This window comes from Agelaius phoeniceus, chromosome 6 (assembly GCF_051311805.1).
Source record: "Agelaius phoeniceus isolate bAgePho1 chromosome 6, bAgePho1.hap1, whole genome shotgun sequence".
Taxonomy (NCBI): domain Eukaryota; kingdom Metazoa; phylum Chordata; class Aves; order Passeriformes; family Icteridae; genus Agelaius; species Agelaius phoeniceus.
The window spans coordinates 12,813,493-12,820,538 of NC_135270.1; positions in this window are offsets into that span (position 1 = coordinate 12,813,493).

Genomic DNA, 7,046 nt, shown 5'->3' on the forward strand with positions numbered 1-7,046 from the left:
GCTATTTCCTCAGGTTCCTGGGAGGGATTTTAGGTGCTGCTCACTGCCAGAGGTAGTGGTACAGCCTGAATGGGTCGGTAAACTTTAAAGATGCAGCAAAGCTCAGCTTTTCCCAATATTTCCTGTACAACGACACAGCCTCTGGGAGCGGGAGAGTCACTGCCCGGGGTAAAGCAGGGGGAGGTTCGGTGCCGGGCTGGCTTCAGGGCATCGGCAGTGCTGGTACCTCCAAAATAAGGCAGCTGGCTCCCTCTGCTGCTTTCAGCACGCTCTGTGTCGTTTTAAGCAAGGAGAATTCGCCTCCTCCAAGTCCTGCGGGCTCCTGTATCATTGCACCTTCTGGTTTTAATATGGTCTCCTTCCACGGGAGGTTGCTATGGGGCTGTGTGTTCCCCTTTAGCTTAAAATCTGTGCAGACCTTTACAAAGATTAATATATGTATTCATAAGCGAGAATGAAGCTGTAATGTGGCAGCTGAGTGTAAGCATTTTAGGTAAGACCTCCATAAAACCATAATTACACTCATCTGTTTCCCTTAAGTACCTGGTAGAAAACAGTTAGCACTTATATATCTCTTGATAGCTCTCTCTCAATCTGGTCTTGTGGGGAAAGAGGGAAGTTAATTTCCCCCTTTATTTTCTTTCTAGAAAAAGATGGTGCTTAAATTCAAATTTGTGAGAAAAGCAAGCTGAAAGTGTTTGTCAAAGCAGGTTGATTTGTAGATGGAGAGTGTCAAAGCAATAGTGTTTCTGAAGTATCTCTAACCCTTATGCACCAATTATGGAAAAGACAGAAAAGGCACAATTCTAATAAAACTGTGGCCATATGAATAGATATTAACAATAAAAACTCCCACATAATATTTCTTAAAAATATGAGCAGTTTCATCAAAACTTTTGGATATGAAAAGTGCTGGGCAAATTGCTGTAAACTGAATTCTCATTGAGAAGGTGCACAAACTAGCCCTGCCTTTATTGGCTGTTCTGTAATTATTTGACCAGATTATCTTCACCTAGGATAAATTAGTGAACACCTCAGTGGAAGAGGGTTGTCAGGGCTGATGAACTGATTCTGAAACTGATACATTTTTATAAAGCAAAAAAAGAGAAAATAACTGATTTGCAACATTATTGGGAAGGCGAAAAAAATGGATTACAAGAAGCTGTCTGCTTGTGGGGTTTTACCACTTACTGATAACCATTTTGGGGACATTAGAGTTAGGATATTTGATACTGCGCACTGTAAAATACGGTCACTCACAAGGATTTGCCGACCTGGCTACAACCACGTTCCCTAAAGGGAAGCTCCTTGTTCCTTTTGTGAAATGTCCCCGTGTACCATAGCACTTGGAAGTCGCTGAGGACTCTCAATGACTTTTGAGCTCGTTTGAAGGAGCTCGAGACCTTCCACAGCCGAACCATCCTGGGACACTCCAGCTGGAGGGGAATGAGTGTGGGGACCGGGCGGTGCTGTGGTTCCGCAGGGCGCGATGTGACCCTGCATCTCCCCGGGGAGGGTCCTGCCAACCTGGCACTGCCCGGGCCAGGCTCCCCTCACGCCGAGCGCGTCCCGGGCCAGGCTCCCCTCACGCCGAGCGTGTCCCCTCATGCCGAGCGTGTCCCGGGCCAGGCTCCCCTCATGCCGAGCGTGTCCCGGGCCAGGCTCCCCTCACGCCGAGCCTGACCCCTCATGCCGAGCGTGTCCCCGGCCAGGCTCTCCTCATCCCAAGCCTGTCCCCTCATGCCGAGCGTGTCCCCGGCCAGGCTCTCCTCATCCCAAGCCTGTCCCCTCATGCCGAGCGTGTCCCGGGCCAAGCTCTCCTCATCCCGGGCGTGTCTCCTCATCCCGAGCGTGTCCCGGGCAGGGTCCCCTCATGCCGAGCGTGTCTCCCCATGCCGGCTGCCCCTCCTCCCCTGCCGGCCGGTCCCGCGGCACCAGCAGATGGAGCTCCAGGATGCCGATTGCTGAAGGGATGAAGGGATGACCGCGGAATCGCTGTGGAAGAGGCCGGCGACACCTCGGTGCTTTCCTGTGGTGCTGCCCTTGGCCCTTTGCTGCGCCGGTGAACTTGAACTGGGAGATGAATACGAGGGCTTCTCAGGATCTGAGGAGTCAGGTTGGCTAAAAAAAAAAAAACAAAAACAAACCCAACTAAAAACACCAACAAACTTTGTTAAGCATTTAATAGAATGATAGAACGATTTGGTTTGGGAGGGACCTTAAAGATCTCTAAGTTTCCATCACCCTGCCAGGTGTAGGGACACCTTCCACCAGACCAGGCTGCTCACGCCCCATCCAACCTGGCCTTGAAGGATGTGGCATCCACAGCTTCTCAGGCAACCTCTGCCGGGGCATCACCACCCTCAGAGGTAAGAATTTCTTCCTGATATCCAGTCTAAACCTACTCTCAGTTTAAAATCATTCCCCCTAGTCCTGCCACTACACGTTCACATGATCAGTTCTTCCCTTGTAGCTCCCTTCAGGTATGAGTAGGCCACAGTTAGAGCAACCCTGGATCTTCCTCCTCCCCAGGCTGAGCAAACCCAACTCTCTCAGCCTTTCCTCATAGGAGAGCTGCTCCATCCCTCAGATAAATTTTGTGGCCTCCTCTGGACTGGCTCCAACAGCTCCATGTCCTTGCTGTGCTGGGGAGCCAGGGCTGGGTGCAGCAGTGCAGGGGGGTCTCACCAGGGCAGAGGGGCAGAATCCCCTCCCTCACCTGCTGCCCACAGTGCTCTGGATGCTGCTCAGAATAGGGCTGGGTTTCTGGCCTGGGAGCTCACTCTGCTGGGTCATGTCTGGTCTTTCATCCACCATTTACTGCTCCGTGTCTCTGCCCAAACCATGCTTCCCAAATTTCAGCTTTTGCTAGTGACACTGTGGCTCTTAATACCAAATTATCACTGTCAGGTCTACTGAAGATACTGGCACTCATTAAGCCTATTCTGCATATTGTGCCTATTGAAGTAAAAGCTTCTGTGCATCCATATTTAGGCTTTTACTAGAATCACACTACTGTATGATAAAATACATAATTTTCCATTTCAGGGAACCAGTTTCTTCAGGTGTTGCTGGGTCAGGGTGGCTGGTGGCACTTTATCTTCTGTGTATTTCATGCCAGACCTATCCAAAACAGAAATAACTCTCTTTAGGCCCAAAGGAGAGAAGCAGGTGTACTCACACTTCACAGGATAAATATTTAGATAAATATCAAGGATATCTAAAGCCCTATCTAAAGCTTTCCCATGGACTTTCTGTTAGTACACACTTATGCTGGATTGTGTTCAAAGCACAGCTAAGTAGCACAGAGCAGTCAGTGCTTTCTAAATTTCCCTTTCAGATAAAGAAGTTTAGATGTCACATGTCAAACATAATCTGACCTCAGGGGTTTCAACCTAGTCTTTAACAGGCATTTCTCACCCTTGAGAAAATGCCTGGCTTTTGAAACAATGCCTCCTTTCAAGAACTTTGGCTTAATATTGTGGCATGAAGGTCAAGATTGTCTTGTACTGACTGACAGAAGCACAGCAGCTTTCACAGTGGTTCCTTTCTTCATATGTGGCTTTTACTTGTGCTTAACATTTTGAACTAGAAAGTGAAGAGAATGGGCAAGTATCATTTTCTGTGTGAGGTTTTGATGTGTTTTGTCTTTTAGCCTCACTATTGTTGTCATGTTATCATAATACTGAATTCATATTCTCCTAACTGATGCCCTTTATTTGACAGGACTGTTTACTTTTGTTGGTCTTAAGTTTTTTAAGCAAGGTACACAGACAATTTTGACTTGAACCTTTCAGTGGAAGGACACAGGGACAATGCAGTGTGTCTCCTCTGTGCAGGCTACCAGAGGAACAAACAAAGAACAGACCTGTACGAGCCAGGTCAGCTCAACCCAGACAAAATGAAGGTGAATTACAGCACAGACAGGCTGGGAGCAGACACCAGGAGGGCTGGAAAAGGTTGTATCAGAATGGTTATACTCTCAGACCTGAATAGAGCTTGTGAAAGGAGCCTGCAGATTGTACATGTGCAATTGAGCCCCAGAGGCTGTTAGCCAGCAGACAGCTGGGGCAAATTCCCCTGGGAACAGCCCTGCTTGGGTGAGATTGCACATCCTTGTCATCACCCACCCTGCAAGAAGTCCTTCCACTCCTGCCCCGGGTGGCTGTGGGAGCTGGCTCTTGGCCTGCTTTCCTGGGCTGGGACAACATGCCAGGAATAATGCACTTGTTTGGCAGCTGTGGATTGGAACATGAATCTGCAATGTGAGGGTCTTAGAGGAGCCCGTGTTGCTCTTGATTCACAAGCCACAGTGGTCAAACAAGCAATTTTTTTTGATGTAGCTGGCATGTTATGTGTGACCTCTTCTACTGGAAGTGGCCTTTTCTCAGAGGTACCTGAGTCACTCACTGTCACCTCAGGCTACACTTGCTGTGATGTATTTTTTTTCTGAGACTGAAACTGAAGTAATTTAGAGAGGATGCCTGGAAGGACAAGAGAGAGATGGCTTAAGTAGTAGGGCTCTCCCCAAACTCTCAGGGATAGCAAACGCTAAGGAATTGAAGTATACTTATAACATTCCTTTTTTCTTTTTTTTTTTCCAAGTTGCCTTTTTGCCTGAAAGGCATTGCTTTTTATTAAATAAGCCTTTGCAAAAGCTCTCTTAGCATTGGTACTTGTGGTCACAAGCCAGGAACAGAATTGGAGGTGCTGTGCCCAAGTCACTGTAAAATCGTAAATGGAGACTCCTCCCTAAAGCTCACTCCATGCGAGGAAAAAGTCAATACCCCTAAAGAAACGAGAGCACAAGTGGTGAAATTTTAGTAGGAATGCCATGAAACAGTATGCAAAACAGAGAAAACCCCATTTTCTCCCTAAGTCACCACAGGAGCCATTTTCACCTGTTTTCAGGTTATTTCAGGGCTGATAAACACATTCCATATATTTATGTCTAGGAATTTCATGATCTTTCTTTAGGAAAAAAAATACTGTCAACTACCCTGGCATACAAGGCATGCACAATAACATACCTGGAGAAATGGATACATCTGTTGCCTGAGTCCCTAAAAGCTCAGCTCCTAAATGGGTGGATATCTGACATCTAACAGTAAATTTTGGCAAGGTGACCTATCTGTTTGAATTATAGTGGTTTCAAAGCCCTGTGTAATACGGTGATAGGAAGAGTTTGGGAGAATGTCTTTAAGCCGCCTGGTTTTTTAAACTTCTCCTCTTTAGGATTAATTCTTTCTGAGGCAAATCTGGGGAGCCAGTGGTGGCTTTGGTATGAGATGCCAAGCTCTTAAAAACACAGTGGGAGAGGCCACTGGGGTGAGTCAATTCCAGTCAGCAAGTGCTGGAACTGAGTGCCCTGAGGTAACTGGGGGATATTATACCACCTTCAGATTCCTGTTTCATTATGTATAATGAGCAGAATAAAAGCACTTTTTAAAAATAGAACCTTTAAATTTTTTCTTTCCTGTTTTTTTTTTTTTAATGGAAAATCAAATCTATTTCAATCAGGTACTTGATTGAAGTACCTGATACTTCAATAGTATTTGGCACCTATGAAAGAAATATGACATTATTTTTGGCGTGGAAAGAATATTGGAAGATTTAGAAGAGAAAATGGAGAGCTACTCCATGAAGGTAGCTTCTAATGTGCTGATCCCCAGAGGTGCTGCCCCTTGGGCTGGGAGCTGACTGCAGGCACAGGCACTGATGTAATGTTTGCTGCCTCTCCAGTGGTGATTAACTTGGAGGAAATAAATGTAATTAGTTGAAGTACCTTATATGTCATGCTCCTAATGAATGTTATAATTTAAGAATAGTACTTAAATTTATTAGAAGCACCTCTTTAAGAGTACTGTTTTGTTGGGTTTTTTCCCTAAAATAAATTTATCTGGGTTTTAATAATTCCAATGCCAAGGATTAAGGTCTCTGTTGCAGGCAGCCATGCAGTAGGTTCTACTGTTCCACTTGTTCTGCAGAATTTTGTGACTAAACAGCATGAACAAATACATGACACTAGGCATGGATTCACCTGCAGGATGTGTCCTGCGTGCAGGGACAGCCTTGTGCCTCCAGTCCTTGTGAACCATGGGTGGATTTCCTGGTTCTGAATTTATTTACATGTCAAAGGTGGTTTATTGGTCATGGTGTTGGTTTTAAATGAGTTAAAAAGTAGAGAGTTGATTTATCTTACAATAATTAAATTGTAAGTATCTAGATTCTTTTGGTTTACCAGCTGAAGATTTTGGTATTCTCTCCTATTTAACAGTCTCTGTTTTCATTATGAATTGCATTTGCAATAAAATACAGGGTTTAATTTTGATAAAATTATTATTGGGTAATGTGCATTGCTAACTTTCTCTGTTTGCCTGTAATAATCCAGTTTATCCAGATATTGCAGAAGAGGTCACCTAAGAGTTACTTGACTAAAGTACAGCATGTTGGCAATATGAAATGACACTTTCTTAAATCAAGACATAAGTAAGTCCTTTAACTTTACTGCTACTTTTCCCCCTCTTTCCCAATAATGTAGCTATGTCCTGATGATATGGCAGTACAAACATTCAGATTCCTTGATCAAATCTTCTCCATAATTGTGCAGACCTTGATCCTATAGGGCCCTTGCATTCTTCACATAGAAGCTTTGTTTTGTTTTGTATTATTCATTTAAAGATGGTTTGCAGTCAGTTTATTTTGACATTCTGAAACCAGTAAACAGTGTCCATGTCAGGGCTAAGGCACAAAGGTTAGCTGCTGAGTCTGGCTCTCTTGCATAGCTGTTCTGGGGTTAAGATATATACTTAGTGTTCCAGGTGTCTGATATTATTCATAATTCTTGAGAGAAAAAAAAGAGTCAATTAATGAAAAGCAAAAATTCTTGAATTACGTACCATTATGTCATGCAAAAGACATGCAGTGAGAAGGTAGGAATGTGTCTGTGTGTTTCCCAGCATTGAAAATGTGGCAGATGCATTGTTCCTCAAAAGTAATATGCTCTTCCTGAAATGCATTATTTACCAGAAACATGGGAGTTCGGG